We start from the raw sequence: 19,807 nt of genomic DNA on the forward strand, positions 1-19,807 counted from the left end.
TAATATAAACTTCTGAGTGATTATTTTATAAGTGGGCTGCGGGACTGCGGGGGCTTGGTGGGACTCAGAAAGAAACTTTCTAGTTACAGTTTACAATGTATGTAAAAATGTACACAGGCTAATAAGAGAGAGGAAAAGGAGTACAGGCAGTTATATAAAGAAATGGTTTTAAAAAATAAAGTCTTTAAAGAGACAGTAAACGTAATATAAAAGTTAAGCCACATAGCTTTGCGCCTTTCCTGGGACTCACTTGGTAGCCCAGGCTGACCTCGAACTCACAGAGATCCACCTGGCTCTGCCTCCTGAGTGCTGGGATTAAAGGCAAGAGTTCCAGGAAAGGCGCAAAGCTACACAGAGAAACCCTGTCTCGAAAAACAAAACAAAACAAAAAAACAAAACAAAAAAGTTAAGCCACATAAAGATGGAACTTACATAATGAATCTGGATACTGCGTATTATTATATTGTCTTTGGGATTTTTAACTCAAGAGAGACATTTGATTGTAAAGTCTGATGAGTTAAACCAATATATATATATATTTTAAAGGTATTTTTTACTTCAAAATTTGGGTCTAGGGAGATGTTGCTTTGGAAAAGAGGTTCTGGTTTTGTTTCCACAGAAGAGAAGAAGCTGTGGATTCCTTCCAGGTTAATATGGTTCCATCAAGGAAGACCCCCTGAGAGGTTTCCAGATAATCCAACATTCAGAACAACTTCAAGGCAACTGGCTAAGATGATCCAGCCTCACAGATTAATCCAGTCAGGATAGATTAACAGCACCCATAATCAGCAGGAAGTAGTCTGGAACACTAAGCTCACATTGCCAAGAAATGGATTATTGATGTTTGTCTTTGTTTAGGCAGTTGGTTACAAATTGTTATTGGTCATAGTCAACCTCTTTCTAAAAGAAGAAAGGGGGATATGATATAAAAATGTATGATATAGAAATGATAGGACAGAAAACAACTATTTAATCCAAAAAAAAAAAAAAAAAAAAAACAGTATGCTGTCCAAAATGGACAAGCAGGACACAAAAGAAAGGACTACTAAACCTTGCCAAGACAAGGTAGGAAGGCCCTTCAGAAAAATCTGCTTCACAAATGAATCTGTCAGATATGCTAGGCCTGTAGGCCAAAGAGGGATGCCCCAACGTTGCAGAGGAACCTTGGGTGACTGTCCAGGCATCCAGCTGTTTCTGTCATTTCTCACATTTTTTGGAAGTTGCTTTCTTGTACTTCCTGCTTACTTAGGTAATATTATTTCCTTCTCAGGTCTCTGAGGGGGTTGAAGATTAGATAATTATAGTTTTCCTTGTTAACAAATGCAGAAAAGAAACTCACTAAAAATGTGTAAAGTGTATAAGATTGAAAGACATCAAAAGATAGTTTTCAGTTGGTAATACAAGTTAGGATAGAAAGTGAATTAGATACAACATTTTGGACTCACCAAAATAGGATATGTTTTCTCTGAAAACAAAATGGAGTGTTTTCTCTGAATCTGTCAAATGTTAATGAACTGAATATTGTTAATGTAATTCTTGACTGTATATATTGTAATATACTTATTGTACTTATTGTATATAGTTTTTCTTATATTAGTTATAACCTTTCTATTATTTTAGACAAGAAAGGGGAAATGTGGTGATATATTGTGTACCCTAATAAACTTGCCTGAGGATCAGAGGACAGAGCCAACCACTAGATTAGACACAGAGGTCAGGCAGTGGTGGCACACACCCTTAATCCTATCTCTTGGAAGTCAGAGACCCCTCTGGATCTCTGTGAGTTCAAGGCAACACTGGAAACAGAGCCAGGCAGTGGTGGCACACCTTTAATCCCAGGACTGGGAAGCATACACATCTTTCATTGCAGGAAGTGATGTCTGGGCAAAGAAAGGAGCATAAAGCATGAGGAAACAGAAACTCTCTCTCTGGAAGCTGAGGATTTTGTAGAGGTAAGCTAATGGCTAGCTGTTCTGCTTCTCTGATCTTTCAGTTTTCACCCCAATATCTGGCTCTGGATTTTCTGTTAATAAGATCTTTTAACATTCATATTATAATCACCCTACACAAAACTCAAGTCCAAGTGTCTTGCAGGCCACAGAATATATCATAGAGATTCAGTTGTGTATTAAAGCTAAACTTTGACTGGCCATGGATCTGTCAAAAGGCAAAGCCATTTATTATGAATATTTGGTGTTATCCAGCCTTTAATAGTCCACCTGTCTTCTGCTATGAAATCCTTGCATGCCCAGACCAATTGGTAAACAGTTCAGCTCCCCAGACCTGCTAAACCTACTAAGTTACTAAGCTTAGGAGACAAGCTGGCGGGAGACTCATAGCTTTGTTTCTTGTGCTAATGAAGCTCAGACCATCCCCTCAGCTTGAGGAGGCCTAGTGGTTCTCCAGAGCAATTGACTGAGAACAAAAGAGGTTTTTACATACCTACATGGGAAGTAAACATCATTCCTGAGGAGGCAGAGAACCACATGTCCAGGGAAAGAGAAGACAGGCATTTTCTGTAGAAACAGACAGAACAGAGAGAAAAGAGGATGACAGAGGTTCTGTAGAGGGTAAGCAGATCTCAGGTAGTTTTCTTAGTGCCAGGAGTAGAGAGCAGCACAGATGGAGAAAGAGGATACAGAGGACAAAGATGAGGCTGGAAGCATAGGAGTTTAGTTGTTAACAGGACTATGAGTTGGGGAACTGGATGGAATTGTAGTTATAGAGACAGGATTTTGTCCCAGAGAAATAAAGTAGACAGATATAGAGCTTGGTATGTCTAGAGTTATTCCTGCCTTGAATGCCTGATGGAGCTATAGCTGTACTGATAGAATTTTGTCTTAGAGGAATAAAACTAACAGACATAAGAACATAGTGCACGTAGATTTTTTCCCCTCAGATATCCCATGTCAGATGTAGCTAAGCCCCTGGACCCTGTGTACTCCATACAAGTGAATGAAAGACCTCAACATAAAACTAGAAACACTGGGGCTGGTGAGATGGCTCAGAGGTTAAGAGCACTGGCTGCTTGCTCTACCAGAGGTCCTGAGTTCAATTCCCAGCAACTATATGGTGGCTCACAACCATTTACAATGAGATCTGGTTCCCTGTTCTGGCCTGCAGGCATACATGCAGGCAGAACACTGTATAAATAATAAATAAATAAATCTTATTAAAAAAAAAAACCTAGATATACTGAACCTGATAGAAGAGAAAGTGGGGAACAGCCTTGAACACATTGGCACAGGAGACAACTTCCTGAACAGAATAGCAATACCACAGGCAGTAAGACTGACAATGGGACCTCAAGAAATTGACAAGCTTCTGTGATAAGGCAAAGGACACTGTCAATAGGATAAAACAGCAGCTCACAGGTTGGGAAAAGATTTTCACCAACCCCACATCTGACATAGAGCTAATGTGCCAGGTTGCAAGACCCCAAGCAAGACCACCACAGAGCCATTATATGGTGCAAGCACACAGAGGTTTTTATTAACAAAACAAGCAAGTTTGGCCAACATCTAGCATCCAACACAGTGGGTGGAGGAGAATGCCCCAAGCACTCACTTTAAGGGGTTTATATAGGAAAAGTTTACATGCAGCTTAGAATTGGACGAGGGGGCTAGGAGTGAGGTAAGCATAAGGTTACTATTTGCTAACAGGATTCAGGGTATCTATAGAGACACAAATTTTTATTCCCTATGTCCTGCTTTTGTTGACACATTCAGATTTATTGTTGCAGTCCTACAGTCCTCTAAGGTCAACTTCTCATCAGTTGAGTCCATTACTCCCCGTATCTTGTTTTGCCAAGTCCAGGATACATAGATTTATTGTCCCAGCCTTATAAGTTCAATTTCTGATCACTTCTAAAACTGCTGGTTAGCAGATACCTTTGGAGGAGGGGAGGGGGAAGCATCTCTTAAGATGGCTACTGATTTTTCCCTTTCAGCTAATATCTAAAATATATCAAGAACTGAAGAAACTAGACATCAACAAACCACCAATTTAAAAATGGGGTACAGATCTAAAAATGAGATACAGAGAATTCTCAACAGAAGTGTAAGGAACACATGTAAGGTCTAGGGTGAACAACCCTGGTCAGGAGTGATAAGCAATAGAATGATGTAAGTAAACCACAAATGGAGTAGTGATAAGCTATAAGCTATGTGTGGAAGTAGGGACAAGACTAGAAACCCAGCCAGGAAAGAATATAAAAGATGAAGCCTCAGACCTGACCAACAGAGTTCGTCAGGCCCTCGCGTGAGAAGACTCTCCTCTGCCAGAGACGTGAGATCCTGTCCCCAGTGCAGACGTGGCTGACCTGAGGAAGGCTGACCCAAGATCCAGAGGAACAGATGTGGTGAGTCCGGACCTCTACACCCGGAGAGGTACTCCTGCTTCCATTTGGAAGACAGGATGAATATTGCTTGAAATCTTACTGTGTGAATAAATGAGTGTTATACTAAGTCTGAATCAAGAGTGATTATTCCTCCCCTGTAACCGGGGTATGTGCTCACTACAAATGATTATCAAATATTGTCCAGGAGGAATAAGGGATAATGACCTAGACAAGATGGAACTACAATCAACATGAATAATATCAAACAAGAGACACATACTAAGATCCAGAGAATTCTGGAGCATGGGTAGATGGCATGTTACAGAGACCATTCCAAAAGGTACCCTATCCTGAAGAACCTGAATCTAATACTTAATATGTTCTAGCTAAGTTAGAAGATTGTAACTGTTACTGTTAAGTCTTCAATCCCATCAAAGACCTGCAGAATACAGCATTTAAAATGTTTTAAAAATTTAGACTTTCTGGATAGTGAAACATGTCTGCTCCTGGCAGCACCAATTTACTTCAGAGAGGAGGATGGGCATCAAAGACACTCTATATGGAGTTTATCTTCTTCTTGGCAAAAATAGCCATTTGGGCAAGAAACTGTTCTTGCCTGGACTGCTTGATCAAATGGACATGCAGGACCCATAGTAAGGTGTCTACTGAACTTTGCTTGGCAAAATTGTCCTTTAGGTTCCTGCTTCTCAGAGGAAACTGACAGACATTCTACAGGACACAGAGAGAAGTGACTGAGAGACTCTAGGGCTATGGGCTGAAGACAGATGCCCCAACTTTACAGAGGAACTTTGGATGACTGTCCAGGCTGCCAGCTGTCTCTGTCTACTCTCACAAGACTCCCCAAAGTTATCTGCATCCTTCTTCCATTTCTCTGGTAATAGTATATCCTTCTGAGGTCTTTGATGTAGTTGAAGACTAGATAGTTATAATTTTCCTTAGTTATGATAAAAGATAAGTTAGATATGAAACCTTAGACTCACAAATATAGGATAGATAGGATATCTTCTTTAATTTTGCCAAATACAAATAGACTAGATATTATAACTATAATTCTTGATTGATAATTGTTTTGTTATATGTAATTTTACTATGTTAAAGTTAAAACCTTCCTTTTTGGAAAAAAGAAAAGGGGAAGTGCTGTGGATATCACTTTATGTGCTGTGACTGTGTTGCTCTGATTAGTTAATAAATAAAGTGCTGATTGGCCAGTAGCCAGGCAGGAAGTATAGGTGGGACAAAGAGAGAGGAGAATTCTGGGAACAGGAAGGCTAAGTCAGTAGTCACCATCCAGACACGGAGGAAGCAAGATGTAAATATACCAGTAAGCCACAAGCCACGTGGCAATTTATAGAAATGGGTTAATTTAAGATGTAAGATCTAGCTAACAAGAAGCCTGAGCCATTAGGCCATAAAGCTTTAATTAATATAAGTCTCTCTGTATTTACTTGGGTCTGAGCAGCTGCAGGACTGGTACGTGAGAGAGATTTGTACTGACCACAGGCCAGGCAGGACACAGGAAAACTTTAGCTACACATGCTTTTAATCTATTTTCTTCAAGCTTCTCCCATGACACAAAGGTATGAGTCTACTGCCTTTTCTACAGCGTGGATTTCTGTACAGATTACAGACAGTGATAATGCTAACATATCTAAAACTCATCTCTTTTTGTAAACTTACTAATTTCTTGTAAGCTTCAGGGAATTGACTTGAATCCACCTCTCTTGGGTCAAATGGACTCTAGATAAGTACTCCTGTCAATCAACAGCCTGTTCCCCACTGCCTATTCCACTTATTCCTTAGGGTGGGATCTCCCCCTTTCCCTAGTTTTGGGACTTCCTTCCCTCAAGTACCAGGGGCCTAAAAGTTTCAAATATACACCTAAGAAAAAAATTTCCCCCTAAACTCCTTAAATTTATCTTCGGTCCCTAATATATATCCAGCATCCTGTCAGGTCCAGGTATTTCCTTAAAATCTGCATCCTGGACAGCTTCAAAATGTGTAGCCCCAGGTGGTCCAGTCTCACAAACTGCTCCAACTGCTGCCTGCACTTTCCTACCCCCAGAAGGTCCTGCAGAACTGTGACAGCAAACGAAATAACCTGCTCTTCCAGGACTTGACCAGCATCCCAGCTTTCTTGGTTCCCCCAAAAGGTCAACATCTCCAGGCAACAGGAAGTAGTCTAAAAAGCACAACATCCCCATTCCTGCCTCACCATCACCCCTTCCTATTTCCTCACCTTTTATAATAAACAAAAGGGAAGGCTATTATAAATCAGGTGTTCTACCAGCCTGCCTGCCCCATCCCCAGTTCATGTTAACTGCTATGTATTTTACCTTTCCAAACAGTGTGGGAATGGAATTCATCAACCACAAGTTGAGTTTATTTATGTTAGAAAAATAATCTTATGTTGGACAGTTAAGGTAAAAACCAAATATCTAAGAAAAAGGCAAGAAGTCCACTAGTTTCTATGGTCAATGAGAATTCTGTTTTTTTTTCCTGTATTTATATTAATTTTTTTCTTAGTCTATAAAGCATATGGGGAAGCTAGATGTCTAATTGCAAATATAATCTATAGTTGTCATTTCTCCCACATTTTAAGGATTTATTTCTATTATTTTAAGTTATGTGTGTGTGTATCTATGTGTGGGTATAAGCACATGAGTGCAGGTGTCCAAGGCAGAGCACTAATCCCCATGGGAGAGAGAGATAGAGAGATAGAGATAAATAGATAGATAGATAGATAGATAGATAGATAGATAGATAGAGAGAGAGAGAACGAGCCCTAGCCACACATTCCTTGTCCCTATTTCCTTCCATTATTACATACATATATACAGTAGCTAGTCAGGGATAGCAGCCAGGATACAGTAGGAGCTCAAAGAGAGCCCATAGTCTTTTGGGCTTACCCAACACAAACACACACACACACACACGCACACGCACACGCACACGCACACGCATGCACATGCACGCATGCAGTCACCTTTTTTCTATTACCTCTTGATTGAGGGAGGAAGAGGAAGCAACTTTCTTGAGTCTTGGAGAACTGTCAGCATTTAAATAACAATAGTGCTTTGAGTCTAATGTAAGCTTTTATTTTCCTCTGTTGCTGGTATGGTAAAAATATTATACTTTTTTTTCCCTAAGGCAGGGTCTCATCTATAGTCTAGGTTTGTCTGGAACTTATGTAGCTTAGGCTAGCCTTGCTCATGACAATCATCCTGCTTCAGCCTCCCAAGTGCTGATATTATAGGTGTGAGCTACCATGCCTAGCTAAAATTAAATGTTTTAAGAGAAGGAAAATATTAGATCATAATTTTATGTGCATATATTTGTGTGCACATAAAAATATATTTGTGTGCAAAGCATTGGATGAACATGGACACTCTCAGTGCCTAGTGATTAATGCTATGGCACAGCATAAAAAAACCACTGAAACAAAACCAAACCAGATCCCCCTGGAGCTCAAGTTACTTACATTCAGTAAGTAGTTATGAACTGCTTGATATGGGTGCTGGGAATTGAACCTGGATCCTCAGTGTCCAAGTTCGCTTTTTATTGCTATGAGAAAATGCCGAGATGAAAAGCAACTTGGGGAGAAAATGGTTTATTTCAGTTTACATCTTACAGTCCATCTGAGGGGAAGTCAGGACAGGAACTGAAATAGAAGCCTTGAAGAGTGCTGCTTACTGGCTTGCTCCTCCATGGAGAAAGCTCAGCCTGTTTTCTTATAGCACCTAGGACCACCTGCCAAGGGGCAGCACTGCCCTCAGTGGCCTGGACCCTCCCACATAAATTGTTAACCAGGAAATGCCTCACAGACTTGCCTGTAGGACAATCTGACAGAGGCATTTTCTTAGTTGAGGCTTCCCTTCCCAGATATTTCTAGGATTGTATCAAGTTGACAAAAATGAACCAGAACATTCTCAAGAGCAGCGTATGCTCTAACCATGGAGCTCCTATTTTCACATTTTTAATGAGTTTTTTAAACAAAGTGATGGGTTCCATTACGACATTTCATAATGCTTTACTTTTATAGATCCTTTCTTAAGTGTCCCCTTCTATTGCTCTGCACGCTGGTGTTAGCCCTGCCCCCCAGCAGACCTCTCTGCTTTCATGTCACATGTGCTCTATTACCCTGTTGTTGGTTGTTTTTATTTTTTTCTTTACTCCTTTAGCTCTTTGCTCTTTGGCGTTTTTTGGGGGCCCACCACCCAGCTCCCAAATAAATCATGCATGGAGGCTTAGTCTTACTTATGAATGCCTTGTCTTAACTTGGCTTGTTTCTTGTTAACTTTTCTTAACTTTAAATTATCCCATCTACCTTTTGCCTCTGGGTTTTTTCCTTTTCTTACTTCTGTAACCTTACTTTCACTCTTCCTCTGTGGCTGGCTGTGTAGCTAGGTGGCTGTGTGGCTGTGTGACTGGGTGACTGGCCGGCTGGCCTCCTCACCTTGTTCTCTTGCTCCTTCTTCTTCTCCTCCCAGATTTCTCATTCTATTTATCCTCTCTGCCTGCCAGCACTGCCTATCCTTTCTCTTGCTTTGCTATTGGCCATTCAGCTCTTTATTAGACCATCAAGTATTTTATTTTTATTTTTATTTTATTTTATTTATTTATTTATTTATTTATTTATTTATTTGGTTTTTTGAGACAGGGTTTCTCTGTGTAGCTTTGAGCCTTTCCTGGAACTCGCTTTGGAGACCAGGCTGGCCTTGAACTCACAGAGATCAACCTGGCTCTGCCTCCTGAGTGCTGGGATCAAAGGCGTGGGCCACCACCACCCGGCTATACCATCAAGTATTTTAGACAGGCAAAGTAACAGCCTCACAGAGTTAAACAAATGCAACATAAAAGAATGCAACACATCTTTGCATCACTAAATAAATGTTCTACAGCATAAACAAATTAACACATCTTAATATTCTATAACATTACCCTCATTCTTTTTTTTTTTTTTAAGACGAGTTCTTACTATATAGTGCTGGCTGGCCTAGAACTTGCCATAAAGGCTAGACTAGCCTCAACTCATACATATCTGCCTGAATGCACCACCATGTTTGGTTCTTCTTCTTTTTTCTTCCCTAGCCCTCTCTTCCCCACTCTCATGGTCCTTTTTTTTGTTTCATGACCTATACAACCCCATTGTGTGTACATACATTTGTTTATATTTTTTAACTTTCTTTTTTTTTATTTATTCTTTGTGTCTTTCATGTCATACTTCTCCATCCCATTTATTTCCCCATCCCTTCATATCTGCCCTCTGCTTTTGCAACCTCCTCCCCAAATAAAATAAAATAAAATTTAAGAGAAAAAAAAGGAGAACTGGATGAGGTTTCTAGCACAACAATTAGGGTGTTTGGCCATCCCATCACCAGAGTAGGTCAGTTCGGGCTGTCTCTGGACCATTGCCGGCAGTCTGTTGTGTGGGTATCTTTGTGGATTTCTGTGGGCCTCTCTAGCACTTTGCTTCTTCCTGTTCTCATGTGGTCTTCATTTACCATGGTCCCCTATTCCTTGTTCTCCCTCTCTGTTGTTGATCCAGCTGGGATCTCCTGCTCCCCCAAGCTCTCTGGATGCAGAGATCCATGACTAGGCCCTGGGTGGATCTCTGGGAGTCCAATTAATGAGAATGAGGAGGGTTTATATGAGTAAGAATCGTTGAGACCAAGGTTGGATAAAGCACAGGGACAAATAGCCAAATGAATGGAAACACATGAACTATGAACCAATGACTGAGGGGTCCACACTGGATCAGGCCCTCCGAATGGGTGAGACAGTTGATTGGCTTGATCTGTTTGGGAGGCATCCAGGCAGTGGGACCAGATCTTGTGCTCATTGCATGAGTTGGCTGTTTGAAACCTGGGGCCTATGCAGGATTGTTTGGCTCGGCCTGGGAGGAGGGCACTAGACCTACCTGGACTGAGTCTACCAGGTTGACCTCAGTCTGTGGGGAAGGCTTTGCCCTGGAGGAGATGGGAATGGGGGGGGGGGGGCGTTGGGGGGAAGGTGAGGGGGACGGGAGGGGGGAGAACAAGGGAATCCGTGGCCGATATGTAGAACTGAATTGTATTGCAAAATAAATTAAAATAAATTAAAAAAAATATTCTTATTGTAATAGCAAAAATAAAATCATGACCATAGGCCTAAAAAAAAAAAAAAAAAAAAAGGAGAACTGGGTGGTGGTGGTGCACACCTTTAATTGCAGCACTCAGGAGGCAGAGGCAGGCAGATCTCTTATGAGTTTGAGGCCAGCCTGGTCTACAGAGTGTATGGTGATATTTTATTTGTACTGAAATGTGATTTTATTTGTATGCTAATAAATAAAGTTGCTTGGGGGTCAGAGCTATTAGCAAGCCATAGTGAAAGCTGGGCGGTGGTGGTGCATGCCTTTGATCCCAGCACTTGGTAGGCAGAGCTAGGTAGATCTCTGTGTGTTCAAGGATACAGCCAGCATGGAGACACATGCCTTTAATCTCAATACCAACCATAGAAGACCTGGAGGTCTGTACAGACAGGCAATGACTGTCATGTGGTTAGATTTACAACCAATGAGAAGGCAGAACAGAAACTCTATAAAAAAAAGACAGACACAGAAGTAGCTCTCTTTTGGAGAGGGACAGCGACAGTGAAGGGTAAGGTTTTTGGCTCTTAGCTATTGCTCTGACCTCTTGGCTTTCATCTCTGTATTGGCTCTGTGTTTCTTATTTAATAAGATGGTTGGTTATATCTACAAGAGTGAGTTCTAGGACAGTCAGGGCTGTTACACAGAGAAACCCTGTCTCAAAAAACAAAAAAAACAAACAAACAAAAGAGAAATATAAAAAAGAAAAATCAACCTCATCTTGGAAGCTTCAGTGTGACACTGTGAGTCATGCAGTAACCCCCTTTATCCATATATCTTTACTTGCAAGTGTTCATTGTAATGAGTCATTGGTCTGGTTCGAGGCCTCTGGTTTCTGCTACACTAAACATGCTGATCCCTCCCTGGAACTCCTGTTAGATATCCTATTGTTGCCCTGTGTCATGGAGATCCTGCAGCTTTGGATCTGCAGGACCTGGACCCTTCATATGCTCCAGCAAATCACAGATGGGGTGGATGCTGGGGTAGGCCAACTCATAACCCTGGTTCTGGGCCTGAGTAGTTGCAGGGTTGATCAGCCCATCAGCTGTCCCGTCTTCACCACTGGATTGAGGTCTCTTGCATTGCCCCTGCTAGCTCATGCTATGCTGTAGTCTGCTGTGGGATGTTCTGTATGGCAAATGTGTTGCTAATTAGTCAATAAATAAAACACTGATTGGCCATTGGCTAGGCAGGAAGTGTAGGCGGGACAAGTAGGAGAATAAAGCTGGGAAGTGGAAGGCTGAGTCAGAGAGACACTGCCAGCCGCCAGGATGACAAACAGCATGTGATGATGCCGGTAAGCCATGAGCCATGTGGCAAGGTATAGATTAATGGAAATGGATTAATTTAAGCTGTAAGAACAGTTAGCAAGAAGCCTGCCACGGCCATACAGTTTGTAACCAATATAAGTCTCTGTGTTACTTGGTGGGGTCTGAGCGTCTGTGGGACTGGCAGGTGAGAGAGATTTATCCTGACTGTGGGCCAGGCAGGAAAACTCCAGCTACAGTAGTCAGATGGTTTCCTTTGGTCCCCCTGGCCCTGAAGTCCTGCAGCTGCTTATAAAAAATCACTCAGAGGCTTATATTAGTTATAACTGCTAAGCCATTAGCTAAAGCCTATTACTGACTAACTCTTACACTTAAATTAACCCATAATTCTTATTTACATTTAGCCACGTGGCTTGGTAACTTTTCTCAGTTTGCCTTGTCATTTTGCTTCCTTTGTGTCTGGATGGAGGCTCCTGACTCTGCCCTTCCTCTTCCTGTCTCTCTCCTGGATTTTCTGCCTGGGGGATAACCTGACTTGCCATAGGTCAGAGCAGCTTCTTTATTAAGTAGTTATAGCAACACATATTCACAGGGTACACAAGACATCCCACAGCACTATGTAGCAATGAGCAAGGGGCGGGGCCAGTTCTCCTGCATTCATCCTCTCAGTGTTGGCTCATCAACACCTACACCATCAGGGCCAACTCTACTGTGGCAGGGTGAGGGGCCACTTTCCCAAGTGCTGCACTGGTGAGGGGCAGGGACAGCTCTCTTACTCTTATGACCTCACAGGCAGCTTTCCCACCTGCCACAGGTGTTGATGGGCTGGGGTGGGCTGGGATGGGGGAGGGCATTTCTTCCCTGCCCTCACCACCACATGACAGATGAATAATGAGTTGGCTCTACTGTGCTGCGCAGGCAAGGTTCAGGGACTCCTCTCTCGAGTTGTGCATGAATTTATAACACACATCTAAAATTAAAACCAATATCTACATACAAGAAAAATGTTCAGTATTTGCATTTTTAATCTCTAATGCTTCCTTTAGCATTTGAGTAAGCTCCATCCATCTTTCTATAGATGTCATGATTTCATTTTTTTTTTTTTTTGAGACATGGTTTCTCTGTGTAACAGCCCTGGCTGTCCTGGAACTCACTTTGTAGACCAGACTGGCCTGGAACTCCTCGTAGAGATCCGCTTGCCTGTGCCTCTTGAGTACTGGGTTTAAGGCATGCGCCAGTGCCACCTGGCGACTTCAATTTTCTTTATGGGTGACTAAAATTCCACTGAGTGTGTGTATCATATTTTCACTTTCCCTCTGTCTGTTAACAATCACTGAGACTGTTTCCATTTCTTACCTTTTATGAATGTGCAGCAGTGAACGTGAAGACACCAGTGCATCTGTGGAGGGTTCAGAACCTCTGGGCTGCACTCAGGAGTGGTGTGGCTAGTTCTATGCTAGTTCTATGGTTAGTTTTTTGAGAGACTTCCATACTATAAACCTGCTATTTACAATGCAATATTTGCTGCTCTAAATATAATGTGTTGAACTTTTCATTTAATGGCTAGATGCAGTGATTCCCTTCTATAACATTAGAGTTTTGGAGGCAGAGACAGTAGGATTATTGTGAATTTAAGGCTGGACTAGAATTGAGTTGAGACTTTGTCTTAAAAAACAAACTAAACAAACCTAAGCCAACACCAAAACCAATTTATGGAAATACATCACTAGATGGCAGTGCAGATCAAATTTTAAACCGTTCGACTGCTTTCAAAGCTGCAGCAAGTTGAGGAAAGTCATTTTTGACGTCATCGCAGTTTCACTTGTCACAGAATGTGCTTTAATGACTTAGAGGAACTCTTGCGCTTTATTAGGCAGGGGACATGAGAAGAAGTATACAGTTTTTTTTTGCCCCCAAGACAGGGTTTCTCTGTGTAGCCCTGGCTGTCCTGGAACTCACAGAGATCCACCTGCGTCTGCCTCCCGAGGGCTGGGATTAAAGGTGTGCATCTCCACAGCTGCTCCGTCATCACTGGCAGATTTTTTTTTTGTACCAGCTTTTAATTAAAGCTTCTTGTAACAGTTTTAGACATTCTTGGTTTGAAGGAAGATGAAGTTTTTTTGTTGTTACTTCTTATTTGTTCATTTTTATTTTTTGAGACAGGATCTCATTCTATAGTATAGGCGAGTCTGTAACTTACTACATAGAACAGGCTGGCCTTGAATTTGTGGCAGTTCTTTGAGGTTCTGAGATTGTAGGGCTGTGTCATGATGCCCAGTTTACGGGGCTGGAAGGTAAGAACTGTGATGCAAACATACTGACTTGGGAACTTTTGCATCAGCAATGCTGCTGTCCACTATTCTTTGATTCACCAGCTTTGTTTGGCTAAGAATCAGTAGTTAATTCAAAACTGCAAATAAAGCAGCCAGCTTAATTCTTGGGAATTTCCTTTTGGTTGATGGCAGGGGAAATCAGTGCTTAAGTAATTTGTGAAGCTAAGACTGACTTATAGTAGGTTGTTTTGACATTTGAGCCTCTATTTAAATTAACTTTTGGTTGAGATAAGGAAATAGATTTTCCCTATCAGAAGGAAATTCCATTATTATCATTATCATTATCATCATTATTATTATTATCATCATTTACAGTAGTAGGTAGCAGGCAATGAAAGGGAAGGTGGTGGACTGATCTCGGAACAGAACATTTGACAGTCATAGGACAAACCCAAATGACTGGTTAGTAACTTTTCTGGCTGGTTCATCAACTGAAGGGAAGGGGGCTTATCTGGGTTCATAGTTCAGAAGCTTTGGTGCATCTCAGCAGAGAAGGCATGTGTATACTGAACGGTGAGGAGGAAGACTGTTCCTTACTGGAGCTCCAGAGGCACATCCCTAGCGACCTGCTTCCACCTATTTCCACATCATTTTTGCTTCCTCTGCCATCTGAAGTTATTAGTCTCTTCCAGAAGGATCACAGATCACCATCATCCAGGAAACAAAAGCTAGCTAATCCCCCAAGGAGCTGAAGTTTCAGGATATTGCTTTTGAAAGGCAAACAAACATTGGTTAATTCATTTTCACACAGGACACCAGTGACCAAAAATATACCTGTAAACCGTGGTGAAAGGCAGCAGGCTGAGACTGCCAGATTCAAACAGACATAATTGACTTACTGTAAAAGTTGTCCATTTTGCTATTTTTTTTTAAAAAAGATTTATTTGGAGCTGGAGAGATGGAACAGCAGTCAAAAGCACTGGCAGCTCTTCCAGAGGACTGGGGTTCTATTAGCATCTACATGGGGCTCATAACTGTCTGTAACTCTACTTCCGGGGGATCTGATTCCCTCTTAGGGTCTCTAAGGGTACCAGGCATACATGTGGTGCACAGACATGCATGCAGGTAAAACACCCATTATATAAAATAAAAATAAATAAACAATTAAAAAAATTCAGTTTATGTATGCACAAATGTATACATGTGCTGTGGGGGTCAGAAGGGTATGTCAGATTGCCTGAAACTGTAGTTACAGGCACTTGTGAACTGCCTGATGTAAATACTGGCATCTGAACCTGAGTCTCTGCAAGTGCTCTTAGTCGATGAACTATTTCCCCAATCTTAATTTTTTTCCAGATCACTGCTTCTATTGTTATTTCAGCTACTTCAGGAAGACACACTTTATCATTAGTAACCCCCAAATGGTCTTTTCTTTGTCTTGCTTTCAGGGCATTTCTTTCTTTCTTTCTTTCCTTCCTTCCTTCCTTCCTTCCTTCCTTCCTTCCTTCCTTCCTTCTTTTCTTTCTTTCTTTTTTTGACACAAGATTTCAGTTTGTAGTCTAGGCTGGTCTGGCACTCACTTTCTCACTATGTAGCCTAGGGTGGCCTCAAGTTTATGGCAATCCTCCTGCCTCGGTCTTGCAAGTGCTGGGGTTATAGACATAAGTCACCAGCATTTGACAACCCCTCTACCTTTGGAAATAATTCTCTCTCTTCAGGATTCCCATGGTGTGTGTCCTTCTTGACCTCTTTTGTTGACTGCTGTTGTCTGCTTCACTTCTAAAGTCAGAGTCTCCTGGGCTTGGTCTGAACTTCCTTCTGTAGTTGTGTATTCTTCCTAGATGTTTATATCAAATGCCTGAGCTTTAAAAACCATCCATTTGCTAAGACTTTTAAGCTGGGTTTCTAGTCTACATGTTTCCCTAGAATGCTACTTTTGTTTTTTTCTGTTCAGTGCTGAGTTTGGAACCAGAGGCTTCATGAATTCTAGGTGAGTTGCAATGGTTTGAATATGATTGTCCTCTATAGACTAAGGTGTTGATACTTGGTCCCCAGTTGGTGGTGCTGTTTTGGGAGGTGCAACCCTGCTGGAAGAAGTACACCACTGGGGGTAGACTTTGAGAGCACTAGGCCTCACCCTGCTCCCACTTTACTCTTTCTGCTTCATGCATATAGTTCAAGATATGAACATTCAACTTTCTGTTCTAGCTGCCATGCTTGCTGCTTGCTACCACACTGACTCTGCCGTCATGGACTCTAACCCTATGGAACTACAAGCCAAAATAAACCCTTGGCTTCTCTTAATTGTCTTGGTCATGGTGTTTTATCACTGCAACAGAAAAGTAACCAGTAGGCAAGTGTTCTACCCATAAACCCTAGCCCTAGCTCAGAACCCTACCTGTCTATTCCTGACTGTTACCTAGCATTGAATAATGAATTGAAGTTTTATGTTTCTTGAGCTAAAAAAAAAATCATAAAAGAGAAGTTTGGGGTTTTCATCTACTAAACCCACTCCTCATCTTCTTCCTTTTATAGCTCATAGCACTGTCATCCTTCAGAGCTAAAAAATCTAGTCACTCTCTCTCTTTATCCTCCACATTCAATTCAATGTCAAGTTTACCAAACTCAAGGTCCTCCTTAGGACAGGGTGGCTGGGAGCCTGCATCTCACAGCTCTTCGTCTTCTTTGGAAATGTCCCTCGGCTGAAAAGAGTCACCTTGTCCAACATCACAGCTGCTGTGGTCCAGCAGCTTCTGGCAACATGAGAGGTTATGGCTTATATCTTAGAACAAAATGCCTGCCTGTTACCAGCCTATTTTGTAGTCACAGAGATTAGGAAGCTATATCCTGAGGGAAAACTCCCCCACTAGTTACTAGAAAACTTGGTATCAGACTTTGTGGCCCTTCAGGCCCACAGCAAGGACAAACTCCATTTCCACCATTGCAGTCTTCTGCCAGTTGTGAACAACCCAGGAGTCATCTGTAACTCATAGAAACTGGACCCTGCGACTCTTCGCTTTCCTTTGAAAGGCTTTTTGCCATGTGATAAGGATCTGTTTGAACCACAGGCTGCTTTGTTGAGATACGTATTGGAGCAGCCTTATTCCAGGGAGATGGTCTACAATATGCTAGGTTTAAATAAGCAGTTTGCCAGTTGCCCTTTCTCTCCATCAGAAGTTAGCAGGGTGAGGACTGATTAAAGGCAGAGATCATCTGATGTAGGCTCTGCTCCAATTCATTTCTGGAAGTATTCAGAAAAACGCACTTAGTGTTTTTTTCCTGTCATGAAGTGCTTTGATCTGCTGCATCCAGAAAAGGAATATATTTCAGTTCCCAATATTAACACACCCCAGTCAACACATGCCTTTGCAATGATTTGTATTGGATCTGTCTTAATAGAAAAGCTCAAAATGACAACTCCAAGCTCCAGATTCTAAACCCCATTCCCTGAAGCTTCACCATGAGTTCCTACAGCAGAGTCTGAGGAATAAAAGTTTACAGATGAACGACTATAAGATTGCCCTGTTGTGTAATTCATAATCCACAAATTCAGAGTGCTATATACTAAATATGAGGGTGGTAGTAGAAACTATCTATGGAAATGAATTATGAGAGTACCTTTCCCTGGAACAAGCTGCCTGACTAGCTCAGTCAGTAGAGCATAACACTTTTAATTTTAGGGTCATAAGTTCATGCCTCCCATTGGGCGCCAAATGTTGTTTTATCTTCGGCACAGTGGCTGCACCTTAATCTACTGCTATTTCAGCCGGCAATTGCAACTCTGCAGTTACTGGCCTGCTTCTCCAGCAGTGGCCTGGCTGCTCAGACTGTAGCCTGGTGGGTATTCTATTCCTGCAGGCACTTGCCCTGTCACTGCCACTCAAGGTAGCTTTAATTAAATTTCTATCATTCTATTTGTAAGTGAGACTCGAGATTCAAAGGCTGGGGTGAAAACCTGTGAGCCGAGAGAGGCTGAGTGGCAGCTAGCTAACCCTCTGTCCTTGTTGGCATCTCTGAAAGCCCTGTGCTTCCATTTCACAAAAACAGAGAAAGCCACACCACTCCAATCCCTCTGTACTACTGCTTCCTGTGTCTCTCGTCTGTCTCCCGGATGCCCTCTGATGCTCTATGATTATTTTCTGTCAAACTAGTTGCTAACTCAGCCTCATGACCTAAGGTTAATTTTATTTAATCAATGCAAATGCAAACTCAGAGTTCACAGTGTGGTTGCCAGCATCCTACATACAAAACTGATGTTAGATTGCACAGTCTGTGACACAGACAACTCTGAAATGTGACTCTAGCTTTAGAGCTGCCTGTGGGGTCTGCTGAGCTTCCTGAGAGTGCCTCACAGCCCGGGTCTCCTCTTTTCATCTTTTTTCCTTCTCTTCCTTTCTCTCTCACAGTTGTTGATCCTGAAAATCCTGTACAATGAACATCTTGCCCCTCTGTCAGTTGACTGGGGTTTGTTAATATATGCTTAAGATAATGTAAAAGGAGAATTTATTTTGGCTCATAATTCCAGAGGTTCTAGGCCATGGTGGCTTGGTGCCTTGGCTTTGGGCATGTGGCATCACAGCACATCATGACGGGTGGAGGAGTCTGTTCACCTCAAGGTGTCAGGAAGCAGAGAACTAGGGGAAGGGGCTGGGTCCCGGATCTCCTCATCAAGGATTCCCTGGTCTCCTCAGTGATATAGCTTCCTTCCACTGGGCCCTTCCTCTTAAAGGTTCTGTGTTTTCCCAGTAGTGACACAGGCTAGTCACCTAGGCTTTAGGGATAATTAAGGTCTTAACCCCTACTATCAAGCTAGTCCTCAGAGTCAACATCGCAGATAATCCAACTTGTAATACTATCCCAAACACAGCCACCTCTTTATTTCTCCACTGTTATTACACGAGTGTAAGCTATCACACTCTCACCTTGGCTGCTGAAACAGCCTCCCCAAACTCCCGATGCTTTTGTTGGCCTCTAATATCTCTTTTACTCATAATTATTATTAATATTCAATTTCTTGTCATAATGTTCAACTCAATTTATTTATTTATTTAGATTGAGACAAGGTTTCTTTTTGTAGGCCTGGTTGTTCTGGAATTTGCTCTGTAGCCCAGGCTGGTCTTGAACTCAGAGATCTGCCTGCCTCTGCCTCCTGAGTGCTGGGAATTAAGGCCTGTGCCAACACACCTGGCATAATATTCAGTTCAATTTATTTTATCATATTTCATTTCATTTGATTTTTTTTTTAGATAGGGCATTATTTAGTTCCAAAGATGATCTTGAACTTCTTGTCTTCCTGCTTCTATTTCCCTAAGTGCTAGATTACAGGCATTTAATACCACACCTAGTTTATATGTGCTGCTGGGGATCAAATCCAGGGCTTCATACATAGAAGCAAGCATTCTACCAATAGAGAGTATATCCCCAGCTATATTTGACTTTTTTTTTTTTTTCGAGACAGGGTTTCTCTGTGTAGCTTTGCACCTCTCCTGGAACTCACTCGGTAGCCCAGGCTAGCCTCAAACTCACAGAGATCCACCTGCCTCTGCCTCCCGAGTGCTGGGATTAAAGGCGTGCACCACCACCGCTCGGCCTATATTTGACTTTGAAATGAGGTGTGTGTGTGTGTGTGTGTGTGTGTATAATTTCATAAAATAAGTGAATTTATGAACCCTGACATCTACTTAAGCTCTCAACTACTGAGTGGTCCATATAGCATTCTCTGATTGCAACCCATATTTACTTTCTAAGAATGACCATTTTTCACTCAACATTATATTATGAA

At 41.8% G+C, this 19,807-nt stretch overlaps 1 protein-coding gene across 6 annotated transcripts in view; it reads right to left on the reverse strand.

Moving 5' to 3' along the window:
• Positions 1-19,807, reverse strand: part of Lhfpl3 (LHFPL tetraspan subfamily member 3) — a 634,521-nt gene that overhangs the window by 35,357 nt on the left and 579,357 nt on the right. For all 6 annotated transcript variants that reach the window (XR_008214591.1, XR_008214587.1, XR_008214590.1 and 3 more), the window contains exon 4: positions 2,443-2,516. The gene's annotated coding sequence lies outside the window, so the exon portion shown is untranslated. The remainder of the gene's footprint in view (positions 1-2,442; positions 2,517-19,807) is intronic.

This window comes from Peromyscus californicus, unplaced genomic scaffold (genome assembly GCF_007827085.1).
Source record: "Peromyscus californicus insignis strain IS unplaced genomic scaffold, ASM782708v3 Scaffold_6__1_contigs__length_162567912, whole genome shotgun sequence".
NCBI classification, from domain to species: domain Eukaryota; kingdom Metazoa; phylum Chordata; class Mammalia; order Rodentia; family Cricetidae; genus Peromyscus; species Peromyscus californicus.